General features: G+C 37.7%; 2 protein-coding genes across 6 annotated transcripts in view; one reads left to right on the top strand and one right to left on the bottom strand.

The window, feature by feature from the left end:
* The window catches only part of SERPINI1 (serpin family I member 1), a 69,077-nt gene extending 53,147 nt beyond the window's left edge, over positions 1–15,930 (bottom strand). Inside the window, exon 1 of one of the 2 annotated variants that reach the window (XM_026499099.4) lies at positions 15,483–15,930. The gene's annotated coding sequence lies outside the window, so the exon portion shown is untranslated. The remainder of the gene's footprint in view (positions 1–15,482) is intronic. The other variant, XM_057306757.1, reaches the window with a different exon arrangement.
* Positions 15,931–16,389: 459 nt separating this feature from the next.
* Positions 16,390–17,424, top strand: part of PDCD10 (programmed cell death 10) — a 43,456-nt gene continuing 42,421 nt past the window's right edge. For 2 of the 4 annotated variants that reach the window (XM_026499137.4, XM_026499129.4), the window contains exons 1-2: positions 16,403–16,515; positions 16,979–17,061. The gene's annotated coding sequence lies outside the window, so the exon portion shown is untranslated. Of the gene's footprint in view, positions 16,516–16,978; positions 17,062–17,424 lie in introns of all 4 variants that reach the window. The other 2 variants (XM_026499120.4, XM_044384250.3) reach the window with 2 other exon arrangements.

Genomic DNA, 17,424 nt, shown 5'->3' with positions numbered 1-17,424 from the left:
TGGGCCCTCACAGTGGTGAGCACGGCAACCAAGCACCCTGCCTCTTGCAGTTTACACCAACCAAATAAATATACATGCAAATATTTCATTGCAAACTGTGTTAAGTGCAATGAATAAAACATACTGTGCTATATGAAAGATTCATGGGGGCCTACTTCCTATTGGAGAGGGGATCAGACAAGGCCTCTCTGAGCGAAGATCATGTAGGCTGAGAGCTGAACGATAAATAAGAGAGAGAGAAGCAGTATTCCAGACAGAGGGAATAACACAAGGGCCCAAGGGCAGAAAAGAGCTTTGTTACTGTGAGGAACTGAAAGAAACCAGTAAATAAAAGGGAAAGAGGAGGCCAGCTTAGTAGGTAGGTGCCAGATCATACAGGGCCTTGTAGGTAGCAAGGAGGCTGTGTTTTCTCCAAAATGCAGAACAATTTAAGAAGCTGATATTTACAAAATGGATTCTAGAGAGTCCAGAGTAGAAGCCTAAGGACAAATTGAGTAGTTATTACAACAATCTAGGTGAAAGGAGATAGTAGCTGTATTGATGTAGGTAGAAAAGGAGCAGACAGAGTCTGGAAACTCACTGGACAGGGCATAGCAACGAAAGGAAAGATGACTTCCAGGGTTCTCCTAGACCACTTGGGCGGGTGAAGGTGCCCTTCTCTAGACGGAGAAGATTGAACCAAAAACAGAGAGGGTTGAGAGAAGGTCATCAGGAATTGTGCTCTGGTTAGATAAATCTGAGATGCCTACATGACATTCACTTTGGGAGTTAAGGAAGCTGTTAGATAAACAAGGTTAGAGTTCAGAGCACACGTCTGGGACAGAGATATATTTGGGAGTTGTCAGCACATTTAAGACTAGCAGGATGGATGAGATTTCCTGGGGGGTGTGAGGGAGATGGCCTATGGCCAAGTTCTAGGAAATTCCATTATGTGTAAGACTTGGGAGGACAAAGAGAGAAAATTATCATCTATGTGAGAACAGGGCCTGGTGAAAGGGACACAAGGCATGTTTATTACTCACCTAGAAACAAAATTATATTTTAGTTTCCCTTAAAAAACACATTCCCAGTTTGGAACAATACTATGTAGGTTGGAATACAAAAACAGTCAAAATTTGGCAACTTCATGAAGTTCAACCTAATACAAATACAATTTGGAACAGAATCCATTTAAATCATGGGATAGTATACAGCTCTAAAATGTTGCCCTTTCACATATGAAAAGTAATCTTTTGCTTACGTTAGAGGCTTCTATATTACCTTAGATATTGCAAAAGACATTAAAACAAATCATACACGCTAATGCTACATACCACTTACCAATTAGTTCTACCCTGACAATCAGGCTGACAGCCTGAAAATGCCATTGACAACCTATCACCATATTCTGACTGTTGAGAACCCCAGTAATCCTATTCCTTGGTAAGCACATTCAGCAGGGTAAGCACTTGTGATTTCACACATCTCCAGTTTTCCATCTGGCTTAAAAAAAACCTCTTCACTGAGTTGTCAAGACATGTGACCTTTTGATAACTACACTTTTTTAGTTTTGCAGTTTTTTCCCTCTCATTTATATCATTGAGAGGGTTTATACCATCGAATCATTGTTAATCTGTCTACACAAATTAAATAGTAAACAGTCAATTAAACAGTTTATTGGAAGTAAACAGGCTCTGAATAGGGCTTAAGGGCCTAACAAATAAAGTGACCTTCACAGCAGCAAATTTGGCTGGGTTGTGAAGCTTACTTCCTGGGTTCTAAGGTTTGGTGTTTTGGTAGGAATTCTGGATCCATTTGATAAATGAAATCTTCCTGTTAAAGGTTTTCATTTACAACTTATTCTGATGGGGAGAAAGAAAACATTTCTTAAAATATCAGCTGGTGTACTATTAAACAAATACATAAAGAGAAACTTGTGCTGTTGTCAGCCTTACAATCAAATGCTTGTCTTTACTTGTATAAAGATAGCAATTACTCTGGTTTGTTATATGGTTACTGATTCTCAGTGATGGATTGATTGTTCATGCTAGTTAGCTAGCCGAACGTTATGTTCCTATAAGGGTAAAACACATAATTAATGCTTTGTGGCACTTAAGAAGCAGGTATCAAACCAAAAACTAAAATTTTCCAAATAGGGTGACATAAAAGGAAGGTGATATGAACATAAACTAGAGCAACAACAAAAATTTTAAGACTGCAAAGACAGGAAATGAGACAGAGTTTTAATTAAAGTTGACTTCTTTGCTCTGAAGGCAAAGGAAAATTTTTACATAGTCATATATCAATGTCTCAATATAATATGAACCAAACTAAATGCAGATGAATAAGCACAGTCCCTTTAAGACAGATTTAAACGGTTCAGTAGATTCATAATTGTTACTATCTTTTTAGGTTTCTAAACTTATGTTTTAATGTGATAAAAAACATTAAAATTCTCCCATCTTAACCATTTTTTAAGTGTATGCAATTGTTACTTTCTGAACAATTATTATTTCTCAGACTCACGACTTTCTTAGTCATTCTTCCTTAGCCATTCCCCTTATCTCATTCCAGGGGTCACAAATTGAAATGCCTGCAGAAGCCAGGGACATAAGGTAAATGACCCTAAGTAGCCCCATATAAGACAAAAGAGAATGGTGGAGATTGTGGAAAAACGGTATTCAAATACAGTAAACACACACACATACACACACACAAACTTACCTGTGGGCTGACTTCTGACTTGTTTCATAATCTCTGCACAGCAGCTAACACAGGGACAAAAACTGTTGTGTATCCCAAATTTTCCCTGAATCACCATTGTCATTACTGTCATCTCTGGGTCAGCACCTCACCTCTGCTTCTTCCCAAGTCCATTTCTGTCCTCTCTTTATTCTTTACATTGTACGTTTATTTACTTGTTTCCCAAGAATCCAGATCTGATACCAAGGCCATATTTTCTTTTCCAGATTGTTTACATATTTTAATTCTACACAATTAGTACAAATAGGCTCATGGCTATTGAATGTTCTGTATGGATTATGTCTTTACCAATATAAAATACTTTTTTCCACCAAATTAAAGCCCTTGCCTTGAATTCTGTCTTGTTCTAAAAATATGGCCACCCTATATTTTTAAATTAATTTTTGTCTATTAGTGCTTTGCCACCTTTTGGCTTTAAGCTGGTGTCATTTTGCCTAGCTTTGTCTCTTTGAAAAACTAGTAGTTTGATTTTGTTTTTCATCCAGCGTGGTAATTTCTATCTTTCAATAAAAGACTAAATCTATTGGCAATTGTAATATGTGTGTATGGCATTTTGTCATAGCTTATCTTTTTCTTTTTGCATTAATCACATTTCTTTCCTATGTTCTGAAATATATGTTTTCTATGAGTGTGAGGGAAAAAAAATCTACTGAATCCATGATCTACACAGTAAGGCATTTAATACACTTTCTTATAGCCTCCTGTTTTTGAAGTGATCTGAGGGATTTGACCCAGAATTTTATTAACTTTTTCCTACCATAGGAACCTTATTTTATAAGAATTAATTTTAACATCTTGTTTTAAAACAATAGCAGCAACTATATAAATGTCATTTGTTTCATTATTTCATAGACCCAATCTTGAATTCTTGATTGTCATTATTTGGCAAGTAAGTGTGCATTTGGTGGTGGTGGTGGTGGTGGTATGTGTGTCTGCCTTTGTATGATGAGAAGATTGTTCTTTTGTTCCTATGCACACTGAATCATACCCCAGTTGGAGAACCAGTTTTGAATCATAAACTTATTCCATTGCAATTCTGTATACATTGGTTTATTATCTTCCATTACTAAATGCTGCAGAAGGGAAGTCTAATGACAAGCTGATTTCCACTCCCTTTTTTTTTTATTTGCAGTTCTTTAAGGTTCCCCCTCCCTTTCATTTTAAAATAACTAACAAGTGAAAAAACAACTCTAACAAACCATGGCTAGACCTTGGTCTTCGTTCATTAATTTTGCCTGGTGTTCTGAGATTAAATTATATAAAATGAGACTATTTCCTTTATTTTGTCTGCTAGTCTGGGTTCCTTATAATTCAATCTTCCATAACTTTTCCCTGTATTTTTTTAAATTTTATAATATTTTGTTGGCCTGTGAGCAATGTGGGAATTAGGGGCTCTGACCTCGGTACAGTAGAAAATCTATGTGTAACTTTTGGCTCCCCAAACTTAACTACTAATAGTTTACTGTTGACCAAAAGCTTTACTGACAACTTAAAGTTGATTAATACATACTTTGCATATATTTACATACTGTATTCTTTCAATAAAGCTAGAGAAAATATTAAGAAAATCATAAGGAAAATACATTTATAGTACTGTATTTATAAAAAAAATTGACATATAAGTGGAACTGTGCAGTTCACACTTGTATTATTCAAGTGTCAACTGTACTCACATTTTTACATGCACATTTTTAAGGTATATAGTTTAGTGGGTTTTAATGTATTTATTAAGCTGTATCATCACCACTATTTAATTTTAGAACATTTCATCATCCTAGAAAGAAACCCTATAACCATCAGAAGTGACTGTACATTTCCTATGTCCCTTGGCACTAACCTATTTTGTCTTTATGGATTTGCCTATTCTGAATATTTTATATAAAACATAGCCTGTTGTGTCTTGCCTTTTTTGTTTAGCCTACCGTTTTCAAGAGACATTTATGTTGTAACATCTATCAGTTCTTCATTCCTTTTTATGGTCAAATAATATTCCATCGTATGGCTATACACATTCATTGAGGGGCAGTGGGCTGTTTCTGCCTTTTAGAAGTGGGGAAAAGCAGAGGGAGAGAGAGAATCTTAAGCAGGATCTATGCCCAGCACAGAGCCCAACCCGGGACTTGATCTCACAACCCTGAGATCATGACCTGAGCTGAAATCAAGAGTCGGATGCTTAACTGAGGCACCCTAAGCCACCCAGACACCCCTGTTTACACTGCTTTTTTACTATTAATAACGCTTCTTTGTAACATTTGTGTACAAGTTTTTGTGTGGACATAGTTTTTCAATTCTACTAGGCATGTGCCTAGAGTGGAATTGCTAGGTCATATGCTAACTATATGGTTAATATTTTGAGTACTAGCCAAATTGTTTTTCAATGTGGCTGCACCACTTTGTAATCCCTCCAGGAATTTATAAAGGTTCAATTTTTTCCACATCCTAATACTTGTTATTGTCTGTCTTTTTTATTTTAGCCATCTAATGGAAGTAGTATCTCATTGTGGTTTTGATTTGCCTTTCCCTAGTGACCAACCTTATATATCTTTTCATTTGCTTATTGGGCATCTGTATATCTTGGTTGGAAAAAGAAATGTCTATTCAAATCTTTTGCTTAATTTTAATTGGTTGTAATTAATTTAATTAATTAATTTAAATTAATTTAAATTTGATTAAGTCCAATTTATATTTTCTTTTATCACTGTGCTTTTGGCGTATCTAAGAAATCTTTGACTAATGCAAAGTGATGACAATTTACTCCTATGTTTTCTTCCAAGCATTTTACAATTTTAGCTCTAATGTTTAGGCCTGTGACCCATTTTGAATTACAATTTTTGTACATGGTGTGAGATAGGGTCCAATTTCATTCTTTTGCAGGTGGATATCCAGTTGTTTCAGTATGATTTGTTGAAGAACGTCCTTTCTCTTGTCAAAAATCAATTGACCATAAATTTAAGGGTTTGTTCCTGGACTCTCAATGCTACTCCACTAATAAATATATGTTTTGGGGGGCGCCTGGGGGGCGCAGTCATTAAAACGTTTGCCTTCGGCTCAGGGCATGATCCCGGCATTCTGGGATCGAGCCCCTTATCAGGCTCCTCTGCTGGGAGCCTGCTTCTTCCTCTCCCACTCCCCCTGCTTGTGTTCCCTCTCTCACTGGCTGTCTCTCTCTCTCTGTCAAATAAATAAAATATAATAAAATAAAATCTTTAAAAAAATAAATATATGTTTTGGGTACACTGCATTTTCACATAAGTTTTAAGATCACCTTGTCAATTTTTTCAAAAAATATCTATTTTGATTCATTGATTTGCAGATTAATTTAGGAAATAGCAACGATATTGAGTGTTTCAATCCATAAACACAAGATATATTCAATTTATTTAGGTCTCCTTTAATCTTTTAGTGATGTTTTGTACATCATTTTTTACTGTACAAGTCTTGTACTTAAGTATTCAATTATTTTGATGCTGTTTTAATTGGATTAAAATATTTTCTGTTCAGATGTTCTTAATTTTGTTTTTGGATGTTCATTGCCAGTACATAAAAATACAATTGATGTCTTTATATCCTGCAAAATTGCTGAACTTAATAGTTGTAGTTTTGTGTGTGTTTGTGTGTGTGTATGGAGTTTTTAGGGTTGTCTATATACAAGATCATCTCATCTGTGAATAAAGATGGATTTACTCCTACCTTTCCAATCTGGATGTTTTTTATTTCTTTTTCTTGCCCAACTGTGCTGGCTAGAACCTCTAGCACAATGCTGAATAAAGGGTGCGTGCAAACATCCTTCTTATTCCTGATTTTGAAGTAAAATATTTAGTCTTTCACCATTAAGAATGATGTTAGCTGTTGGGTTTTTGTATATGTCCTTTATCAGGTGAGGAGATTCTTTTCTATTCTTAATTTTTTGAATGTTTTCATCATGAAAATGAGTTGAATTTTGTCAAGTGTTTTTGTGTCTATTGAGATGATCATGTGCCTTTTATTCTACTGATATGGTACATCATACTGAAGGATTTTCATGTTAAACCAACCTTGCATTCCTGGAATAAATCCCCACTTATCATGGTATATAATTTTTATTTGTTGCCAGATTTGATTTGCTAGTATTTTGTTGAGGATTTCTGAGTATATATTCATATTTTCTTTCTTTTTCTGTTTTGGTAGCTTGTGTTTTAGTACAATTTGCCCATTTCTCCTAGGTTATATAATTAATACCATATAATTGTTCATAGTGTTCCCTAATAATCTTATATTTCTGTAAGACTGGTCTCCTCTTTAGTATATTCACTTCTAAATATCATTTTTTTCTAAATTCTTAACTTCTTTTTTAATTGACTGTCATGGCTTCCTACAATATTCAATATGCTATTCACTCTTAATTGTGTTTTAAAGTTTGGGCTTTACTTTTCCATACATTGAGGTTGTTTCACTTTTACACTGATCTCATTGTACCTATACCATATTTTGTGCAACACTTGAAAATGTTTTACAATTAGATGACACCCTTCCCAGTTTCCTGAACATTTATTTTAGCAGTAGGGAGTACTTAAATTTAGAGGTTTTAGTTTTCATTTGAATTAAAAGTTACAGTTCACAGAAAATAATAAATCATAACAATGAAATCTAATATGTAATAAAGTAACATTTATGAACAGGCCAGGTATTCTGCAATGCACTTTGTGTGAAATCTCATTATATCAACATAAATAGCCTTTGAGTCAAGTTACAGATTACAAAACCAAATTTGAACCCAGTTTTGTTTGACTGCAGAGCCCACATTCTTTTTTTTTTTTTTTTTAAAGATTTTATTTATTTAGTTGACAGAGACAGCCAGCGAGAGAGGGAACACAAGCAGGGAGAGGGGGAGAGGAAGAAGCAGGCTCCTAGCAGAGGAGACTGATGTGGGGCTCAATCCCGTAACGCCAGGATCACGCCCTGAGCCGAAGGCAGACGCTTAAGACCCAGGCGCCCCCAGAGCCCACATTCTTAACTAATGGTTGACAAACTTTTTTAAAAGGGCCAGATAGGAAAAAGTTTAGGCTCTGGGCCATATGGTCTTTGTCACAATGACTCAACTCTGCTGTTGTATCAAGAAAGCAATCTTCATAATATGTAAATGATGGGCATAGCTGTGTTTCAATAAAACCTGATTTACCAAAAAAGTAGTGTGCCTGCAGGCCATAGTGTGCCACCCTGTGCTCTTAACCAACACATCACACTGCCCTACTTCTTCCTCAAAGCCAAGATTATGCCAAGGAGTAAGTGACTTTATACCTTTTGTTGTATCTAAGGCACCAACCCCACACTACGGATTGTAAAAGTAGCTTAGAAATCTACCTATCACTGTATTGTAGAATTTTGATAAAACCACCCACCTGAAATCACATGATAAAAATGTAAAAATTGAAAAACAAGATGCTGATATGGAAAAGTAGACAATTGTAATATAACCAAGATTCTATGGTCAACATCTTTGATTATGAGGGTTTTTTATGTAGAAAAACTATGTATTTGTTAACATTTTCTTAGTTTCCACTTTTTCCTCAGACTTTCTTAACCTCAAGGAATCAGAGTTTATCAAAACTATAAGTCAAAGATTCTTCCTTGTAAGAATTAGTCAAAATTTAGGTATTAATTACTATATGGATGTTGATAACATTTTTCACATTTTAGAAACGAGTAATAACACCATTTTCCAGGATTAAAATTTTTTAGAATGAGCTCCTCTCTATGAAACAATGGCTTATTTTGCTTTTTCAGGCAGCTAAACAAATCTTCTGTAAAAAGAATCTAATAATTACTTGTTCTTTCATTTGTTCTCAAATGCAGGCTACATGGAGATTCTCTGACACCTTGAGGTTTAAAGTAGTTTAAAATAGACAGAAGCATCCTTTCAGGTGTTATTATGTCTGTAATAAAAATTATAAGACAAGTGTTAAATGTGGTATGGGCCAGATGACCTTCAACCAGAGATACTGTCAGTCTCTGACGAATGCCTTTGCCCAGAGACTTGAAGTTTGGTAGTCACAGAAATGAAAACTTGGGTATAAGAAGGTTAGCATTTTCTAACCTGGGGGAAAACAACAAATAAAACATAAAGCAGAGTCAGTTAGAATGAGAAGAAATACAATTTAAAGTTAACATTGTTTTAATTATCAGACAACAGCTGAAACTATCAACTGGTTACCCCCAAATCATTCTCAAACCACTATTTCCCTGCTTTATCCACCATGAAGGCCAAAAGTTCTTAATACCTCAGCTTCTCTTAAATAAGCTAGGGCCATCTACATGCTAGGGGCCAGCAGGTCCACAGTAAACATTTGCAGGAGGAGCATGTTGGGAAAGCTCTTATTTCCTGATTAAAAGAGAAACACTCAAGACGTACAGCCATTCCATTCTTCCTGCCCTGAACTAGAATATGGTATCTGGATCAGCAGGAATATCCATCTTGCAGCCAGCAGGAGAAAAAGCATGAGGACAAAACCCTTACAACACTGAGCCTCTAAACAAAAAGTAAACACCTGCTTCAAGACTTCTTGTTCTCGAATAATAAATCCCTATTGTCTTATGTTATTGTACATAAAACTTGAAGCTGAAAGCATTTCTAATTGATATGTACTATAAAACTGTTTTTTTAAATTGTCAATTACTTTTGGGCCATATGAGTAAGAATTTGCTTTTTCAGATAATCTTGATAGTAACATTTCTTGTTCTTGAAAATGTTTAACTTTATATTAGTAATTATTAGCTAAATCTGTTACAGTAAAAAAAATGAATAGTTATTATTAGGCCTTTATAATTTCAGGTTATTAGCATTTTATTTTTAATATAATTTTTTAAAGTTCCCTGATTTAGTAAAAACAAAAATTATACCCTTGTTATGTGGCTGTAAGGATACTGGTATTATCAAAATTTATCCAGTATTATACATCAAATGACTTATGATATAAAATATAATTTTGGGGCACCTGGGTGGCACAGCGGTTAAGCATCTGCCTTCGGCTCAGGGCGTGATCCCGGCGTTATGGGATCGAGCCCCACATCAGGCTCCTCTGCTATGAGCCTGCTTCTTCCTCTCCCACTCCCCCTGCTTGTGTTCCCTCTCTCACTGGCTGTCTCTATCTCTGTCGAATAAATAAATAAAATCTTTAAAAATAAAAAAAATTAAAAAAATAAAAATATAATTTAATCTGCTTTGAACATAGAACAAGTAATTTAATATCTGTAAGCAAATTAGAATACTTTGTACAGGTTTCTTAACTGGAAGGCTGACTGTATCTAAAAAACATTAATTGCTTCAATGATTTTAGATTGCATTGTGAAGTACAAACAATTAAATGAAAGGCAAAATTATACATCATAATACCGTGTTTATAGCACACTATTAAAAGGTGGAAAAAATAAAGTTTATTAACTCTTCAAGTGACAGAGGGCTAAAGACCTCAAATAAAACTAGTCAGTTTTTCAAAGCAAAATTTAGGTCATCAAAAAAAAAATGACAGAAGCAATTCGATATGGGCAACATATCAAAAGTATTGCAGTGAGCTGTTTTGGGCCCATTCAAAAGAAGTCAAGATGCTACAAGGGAAATGGGCTTCAAGTTGTTAGGTTCTCATTAAGTTGCTAGACTGTGCAATAGTTATCACTTTGTGACACTTGAGTTATTGTTATTGAGAACTCTGGTATGAGATATATCTGAGAAAAACGGTACACTTAGGAAAATGGGATTATTAAATCAAAATAAATTCCATCTGCCTTCCTTCCCACACTAAGTTAGGAGCTGTGAGGAGCTCAGAAGGCTCCTTTCCTAGGCAGAAGCAGAAGGAGGTCTTGAAGCAGTGGCTGGAGCTGGAGGTACCATGTACGCTTCAGCAGTTAATGATGTATAGAAAGCTAGCACTGAACACTGTTAATGCAATCTCAGAATTCATCCCTTCCCCATGCTCACTCAAAGATGACAAATACCTGTATTATTTAGGTTTAACAAGCCTGAATCAGGCCTCCCAATGTAACCATTTCACTAAAAAACTGAACATCAAAGACCAGTTAAATTTTAGTTAAGTTAAGGCCGCATATTACATTTATCTGTTTTTCTCTATTTCTTTGTCCAGGAGAAAAAAAAGTCATAGAAAGTGTGTGTATGAATGTGTGGGGAATCTTACTTAAAAGTACATCTTTAAGTCAGCAAAATTTTAAAGGCAAAGAGAGACCAAATTCCAAAAGGCATACAATTAATAAATTTATTATTCATATGAATTTACATTCATATGCAAGGTTGCAATTAATAGCAATATTTGTTCTATTCATTCACAAAGTCAACAGTAGACACCAATATTTATATTTAGCTCAATATAAGCAATTGTTGTGGGCAGAGGGCTGCATTTGGTGCTAAAACAGATGCCTAAGAAAAATTCACTTTTCTAGTTGTACTTGTTTGTGAAAAATGTAAAATGATGTTTCATTATAGGTTGCCAAATATTTAAACAAATTGTTATCAAGTTATATGTTATATAAGGCTTTTAAATAGAAAGGTAAATGAAATTCAGTTCTGAAGTTACTAAGCATCTGGTGAGGAAGACAGTTATGAACTCAGCTAACCCTATACAAGGCACAATGCTAAGCATGAAGAGCAATGCCAAAGGAACATGAAGAAGGAAGGTTAATCAATTATCAATTCTAAGCCAATCTGTATCTATTTGCATGCTGGAAAGATGTTAAAAAGCAAAGCAAAGACAGTTAAATATCTGCTATTATTAAATTTAGTACTAAAAAAGTATTTGTAATTAACTTCTCCAGGTCTTATAATAATGAAAGGAAAATCACAGTTGAATTCTTCATTCTAACACTAATTAGATTAATTCGTTTCTGGAAGGTTGAATGCAAAAGACAATAAATGCCCAGCTCCACATGTGCTTAAACACAGTCTGACTTCTTTTCTTGTGTTTTTTTTTTTAAAGAAATGATTAGAAAAATGGAAGAACAAAATTTAGTTTTTATGGAATGAAATATGTGTTTCATGAATAAGCTTCAACAAAGGTATCTTACTTAGGTAAAACGGTGTTGAGCCATAGGCTTTTCTGGCTAGAAAATGCCGACCTTGTTTGCTACCAGTGGGACAGCATTTTCCCCTCATCCATATTTCCTATCTCTGGTATGAATTTAGAAATGTTGGCACACAAAATTGTAGATCAGTCTTTGCCGCCCACACAATCTAAATGAAATTGGGCCCAATGGATACTTTTGCAAAGGCCAATCGGCACAAAGACATTCTCAGAAAGCCTAATGTATAGGAATTATCCTGTGAGGTCAACTTAACTCTGTGTATCAAAATGCAAAATGTCTCAATGTGTACATGAAAAAAGTCTTAGTCACTAGTTCTAAATCTGTAAGTGGTTATAGGGCCACTTCTTTATGCTGAGCGTGACACAGGATACTCAGAACAAGCAGGAGATAGGAAAGAAGTATGTAGTCTCCAGTAGCTAAAAATCTAGTTACTTAAAACACATTTATCGAACTTTAAGGACTAAATTTTGAAAACATTAGAAGATTGAACACAAAACAAAAACAAATCCTTACCTTTGTATAATAATTAATCCTGATCCCCCAAAGCAGTATTTAACCTTAGAAGTTTGCTGTAAAAAGGGGGAAAGAGGTTTCTTGCTCATCTTTAGTGTCTGGTTCAAGGATCTCTGTTATGAAGGGGGAAACACCTTTTAGGTTTTTACTTCTTTTTAATATTATATCCAAATAACTCATTCACTTAGAAGGGAACGTATACACAGAGGATCTTTTTTGCTTTGCTTTAATAACCCATGATTCCTCAAAATCTAATGAATTAATGTCATTCTGACTCCAGTTTAAAATGACAATATAGGAAAGTACTGTCTCCCACTATGGGTATTAGGCTTCTAGAAACGATTGGGGGAAAAAGGTCATGGAACCACTCACAGGCATTTAACAGAATAGATCAAATCTCTTTTCTCTCCTGATAAGGACAGTTTCTCAAACTGCTTATCAAATAGTATTTTTTATATCTATCCCCCTCTATAAATCACCCTACCAAAACACCAAAAACATTTGATCTTGAACAAAAGTCTCACTCTTTGTGCTGCATGCATCAGTGAATCCTGTTAGAAGGAGAAATCCACGCTACTCAATTATTTTCACTCAATAAGCTTCGAGTCAGAATTTTGAATAAAAAAAAGTTCAAAATATATCATAATTTGAAATTAACCAAGTCTTTTGGCAAAAGAACAGTGATCCCCAGAGCATTGTCCATTCCAGAGAGACATTCTGCACTCCATTGGTTTTTCTTTCTCATATCATATGCTCAATAATAGCCATACACAAATGGTAAAAATCAAGGGCAGAATAAATAATATGCTTTTAACCTAAGTAGTGCTTTACATAAAAGTATAAGCTGTCACATAAAGAAAGAATCATCTTAACACCAGTAACATATAGTCAAGAAGTCTTCAGGTTATCTGAGATTTAATATGAACACCAATTTAAAATCTCTTGAGACGAGTTCAAGGTAACAAATACCTAAGTACTATATATTGCTAATGATTTTCTCCCGTATAAAAACATGCTCTTACTCCCAAATGATACAGGAACCCAATCTCTTTCATTGACAAATTAAAGAGGATCCAAATCTTGGAAGCAGGCAAAAAATCCAGTACTTTAATACCACAAAGTATCATCCACTTCTAGTGAGATTCTATCCTTTACGATACCTCACAGCAGAAGACCTAGAAATAGTTGGGATTCAAAGTACATCTGAATTTCAACTGTTTTGATATTTTTTTCTACTCCATTTATTTGATTATTAACTGATTCCCAACCAAACACTTTCAAAAGATCTTTTAATAAAGGCTGTGAAAGAACTTCATTGCCAATATTATTAGTAATTATTATTACATGGGGTAAATAAATTAGTGACAGCAAGTATTCAATTTCACAAAATCAATCAGTGGCAGAGTCTAAGAAAGATTCTAAGACTCTAACTCTGAACAATCCACTTAATCACAAACAACAAGGGTAAACACAATCTTTTCCAAGCCTCACTATGCTCCAGTACCCACTTTTTTCCTCCTAAAATCATTTACGTAGGATCTCATTGGCTATGTGGATTAACAGACTCTCTGGTGACATAGTAAAGATAAACTCGGATCTTTACCATGGCTAAGTTTAGTGGCTACTGTTGCTTTTTCTTTATTCTAAACTCTCTGCTGCTTCTAATACCTGATCTGCCTGAGGACAGTCTAAAAGCAGCTGTTGTTCTAAGATCTGTCCATCTATATATTTCTCTGTAAGAATGTGGCAGGGGGTGCTGGAGGGGAGGAGTAAATACACTGGTAAGTCATTTAGGCTTATCAGTAGTAGCACTCAGTAGGATAGAACTTTAATCTATGAAGAGAATTCCTTCTGGGCATTTCTTTTCTAAAAGGAATTTTGTGTGTGTTACAAAAATAAAATCCAAAAACCCTAAGTAAATGAGAAAAGCATGAAAACAAGAAAATAGAAGGTAATTACCCCATTGTATTGATTCTAGTTAAAAAAAAAAAAAATACAGATTATTCGCCCAGACCCTGGAATACACAATTGTCACAATGAAAGCACTTCAGAGCAAAATGTGCTGCAATATGCTACTATGATTAAAAGCCATGTAATCTGAAAGACCTCTGTAACAAAAAGAAAATGACTAGGAAAATAGCTATTTACATACTTTTCTAAAAAGAAGGCTGCGATTTTGTGACAGTTACACAAAGGGAGGTGGGACTTTCACCTTCACCTAGTATGAAAACATGTTTTCATCCACAGGTATTTAATAACATTCAAATAAATTGCACATGGTTTAATACCAAGAATAAATTATTATTTTATGATACTATTACATGTGTTTTAAGCCTAAATCTATCACAACACATACTAAGGGTAATCATTTGGCACATACTCCCTAAACAGAAAAGATCCTCACAGTTTTTCTTATACTTTAGTTTTTTTTAATGTACAAATATTACCAGACCCAAATGAGAGAATAAGCAGCAGCAATGAAGTACACCATATGTTCCCACTGTAAGCTGAGTCCTGGTCTTTGTTCCAATATTCTAGAGCCACTGGCAGGAAAGCTAAGTATCCATCCGTTAAAACGTTTTTACATTATTACCGGCAAAGTTATACTTCTGATAGGTCTAGTCATCTTGATTATTCCTGCCTGCATTTGCTTCCTTAATACAAATCTCTTTCAATTTTAGAAACCTGCAGTAAACCACCCTGGAAAACAGGTCGGTAGCAGGACAATCTGATAAAACAACGTACAGGGTAGACACTGAAGAAGAATGCAAAGTTATTTTCCTAGTAAAAGAGTTCTGAAGTAATTCTATATTAATGACAAAATTTTTCTTTTTTTTACCAGCTACGCACCTATCCAGATATCATCCACCTTATCCTCAATTAGCAGGGTTTCCCACAATCTCAAGATCTCCCTGAATAGTTTTAATGGTATAACTTACACCCAAAACACTAACCACGCCCTTTATACCCAGAATCAAGCCACCCTTTGCTTTTTTCCCCCCTACAAAGTCCAAAATGTACATCTTTCATCTAAAAGGGTTCGCACCAGTTCCCTAACCCGAGTCAGAGACTCTATCTAGCTGTGCCTTGACAGAATTCCTATTGGAAGACGCTTTCTCCCAGGCAGTGTGAGGACGCCCAGAAGAGGCACCCACGCTTACCTCCCACACACCTGCAACCCCTGGCGGGATGCTGGAGCTGATGCTCGGAGGACTGCGCTCCGCTCCGCTCCGCTCGTGTTTCTGCTCTCGTCTCTCCCGGGAAACTAGAGTCCAGACTGCGCCTCCGGCGGCTACAGGGACCCAAGCTCCGCCTCCCCCTCCTCTAGTTGGCGAATTCGGCAGCTGTTGCTCCTCCCCCTGCTGTTCCGGCTGCTGCCCCGGCTGGTGGCGGCGGGAAGCTGCTGCCCTAGTACCTTCCCGCTCCCTGCACTTCTGCGGCTGTTCCGCCGCTTCCTTTTCCCTGGGGACTCCTTTCTCCTCAGTCAGTGGCCTCACACCTGGAACTGCCTCCTGCCCCGCCCGGGAGCCTCCCCCAGAAACCCAGGCTCACACTATCCCTTCCCGACGACCCTCAGGTCTGGCCGCCTGGTGTGCCTGGGGCTTGTCCGCTTTCGGGGAAGCCGCTCCTCCGGCCAGGACGCATCCCCACACCGCTCCCTCCCTCTACGCCGGCGATTCCCCCGATGCTTCCTCCCCCTGGTGCAGCGTCCACAGCTCAGCCGCCCCACGTTACACGCCTCAAGCTCTCCCCCCAACCCCCTTCCTTCCTCTGCTCTGCTAGCCCGCCCCCACAATGGGTGAGTCGCCTGCAGGGCCGACCCAGCACCCTGATTGGTGCAGGTGAGAACTGACCCCTCCCTTCCTCCTCCTTTCGAACACCCTCTCTCTCGGTCTCACCTCCTCCCGCAAAGGCAGGGAACTCTCTTACTATTGGCTAGAGGTGTCCCCACCCATCGCCTTAGGCTCTACCGCACAGCCTGCCGGGAATTGTAGTCTTGCTTGTGCAGGAATTGCCGACGACGCCGGCGAGCGGGACTACGAGTCCCCATAGGCCCCTGCGCGACTACGGCTGGGCAGGATTCCGGACAACGCCTGGTTCCTCTCGGGTCCTTCCGGCGTCGCCGGAGTGAATTGATCCGGGAGTTGAGGAGGGCTCCAAAGGTGGGAAGTGAAGTCAGTGCCTCAGTTGCCGGTAAGGTGTGGCTCTTCTGTCCCGGTCCCTGTAGCCCCGAGCTGAGCAGAAGAGGTCTGGGGTCACACAGGGGCCGTGGCTGAGGCACTCGGGCTTGGTTCTGGCAGGCGGAGCGGACGGGGCTGGGAACGGGGCCCTATGGGCGTAAGCGAGGTTACCCTACGCGAGTGGCGTAAAGCGGGTTTGTAAAGGCTGCCTGCCCTGCTCGGGCCTGAACGCCTCCAGGAAGTCTCCTCTAGGTGGGGGCGGGAGGGGAAGGACGAGGTTGGCCTCTGGTGCCCCTGGAGAAGGGAGAGGGCGGATGTGCCTGGGGTGGGGTCCTCTGAAGGTGTGGCTTGGGGCGGGGAGATGTGGCTGCTGTTTTCCCCCTGCTTTAGAAGTAGGATAGGGAAGGAGTGGAGAAGGGAAGGGGCGCTTGGGAGTCTGCTCTTGGGGTGACTCAGGTTATGCCCTTTGAACGAAGAGGAGAACTGTAAAGGAAGAGTCAAATGTTGACAGAGATCTACGGATTCAGTTCCAGTTTCATGATGTGGCCCTTCTAAGGAGGTAATTTTGCCTCTAAGCAGAAAACCTTAACCCTGTTAGGTGTAATTCCAAGGGTATCTTTACACCCGTTCTGTTTTCAAAGACACTGTTTTCGGATGCTGATGAGAAACTGAGGGAATAAGTGACGTGCCCAAGGTCACACACGTAGGGACTGATCTGAATCTGATACAGTTGTAATCCAGTTTCTGAATCAGGGCTGCAGCACCAGAAAGAAAGAGTAGGGAGGTTGGTGGTTTTGTGAAGTGAGTGGGGGAAATTGCAAAGTAATGCATTTCATGTATTTCTGAGAAGCCCTTTGTAAGGTAAAGAGTTTTTTGAGTTGGGAGAAATTCCTCAGTAAAACCGGAACACACACTAACTTTT

Source organism: Ursus arctos, unplaced genomic scaffold, assembly GCF_023065955.2.
Source record: "Ursus arctos isolate Adak ecotype North America unplaced genomic scaffold, UrsArc2.0 scaffold_4, whole genome shotgun sequence".
Taxonomy (NCBI): domain Eukaryota; kingdom Metazoa; phylum Chordata; class Mammalia; order Carnivora; family Ursidae; genus Ursus; species Ursus arctos.
This window is presented reverse-complemented; position numbering and strand designations above follow the sequence as displayed.